Raw genomic sequence first — 1,521 nt, 5'->3', positions numbered from 1 at the left:
ATGATGACATGACTACACACTGTGCTTCAAAGAATGGAGCAGAAGCAGAAAGCCTGAAGACAGTCAAGGTAACTGTGAGTTTTTTGCAATAGCACATGCATGAAATAACTACCATCTGAGCTCTGAGGATGACAGTAGAATAGATAGAAAGGACAGTGAAGTCTTATACAAGAGATATTTTTATTAGTGTTTGACTCTAATGCAAATATAAAGAAGAGAGAGGCGTAAAATTAGGTTTTGACTCTGAGAAATTGGAACGACAAGGGCAGTGATTACATTGAGGTCAATCAGAAGATGCAAACTGAAGGAGGAAGGAACATGTGGATTTTAATGCATGCAACTTTGCTTCATTGAGTTTGAGATGTTAAGATGAGAACAAAATGTGCATGGCAAGGCTCAAGGTAGGGCTTGATAATGCTAGGTCAGACAGAGATTTATGTAAAATTCATCCCAGAAGAGGATATAGTCATAAGAATATATACATGTTTTGAAATAAAAGAATATTAGTGAAAATGTAAAAAGGTCTCAAAATACTCCCGTAAAGAATAATCTCATTTAGGGTGGAAATAGGAAAAGTACTCCATTGATGGGGGAAGAGAGAGCTATGAGAGATCCAGTTAAAATCCAGAAGTGGCATTCATAAGAGCAGTGTCTTTGGCAGTCTCGGGTACTGTATTCGTTTCCCAGGTATACCACAACAAATTTCCAGAAACTCTGTGCCTTAAAACAGCAGAAATATATTTTCGCACAGTTTGAAGTCAAGATTTTAGCAGGCATGATTGGCTGATTTGATTATATTGTGCTTGTTTGTTTTGGGATTCAGAGAAAGGAAAAGTTAATTGTAAAAAATGACGATCAGGATTCTTTTGGTCTCAGGAGAAGCATAATTTAAAAAATTAGTCAAATTGAGTGATAACCACATGGTAATTGTTGGATACTTTAACCTCCTCAGAGATGCTGTGGTAGTGTATCCAGGTAAAAATCTATGTCATGCATTGAATACTACTCTAGTATGATTCAAACCTACCCTAGATAAATGAAATTTCCCAAAATTCAGATTGGTATTCATATACCAGATAGATAATTTCTGGATGTCTTTGTAAATACAGCATGTATTTATAGTGTCACTTTTAATAAGTAGAGGAAAAACATTCTAAATATAACTATTGATATATAATAATGTAATATATTTTTACTTGTTAAGTATCTTTATAATAAATATCTGATGACTTCAACCAACTTGAAGGGTTAAATGGAATCTTTTATAAATCACTACATAAAAATTCCAAAACAAATTGATTTGCTTATTCAATGAAACAATTCATTGATTGAGTTGTTTAAAAATGTAACACTGAAGGGTTATGTGAATTGACCAATCATTATGGTCTATGTACTGAAAAAGAAAAGAGAAGAGAAGAGGAGAGAAGGGGGGTTAGAGAGAGAGAGAGAGAGGGAAAGAGGAAAGAAAGAAAGAAAGAAAGAAAGAAAGAAAGAAAGAAAGAAAGAAAGAAAGAAAGAAAG

The sequence above is a fragment of the Piliocolobus tephrosceles genome, chromosome 7, assembly GCF_002776525.5.
Source record: "Piliocolobus tephrosceles isolate RC106 chromosome 7, ASM277652v3, whole genome shotgun sequence".
NCBI lineage: Eukaryota > Metazoa > Chordata > Mammalia > Primates > Cercopithecidae > Piliocolobus > Piliocolobus tephrosceles.
Note: the sequence above shows the minus strand (reverse complement) of the source record.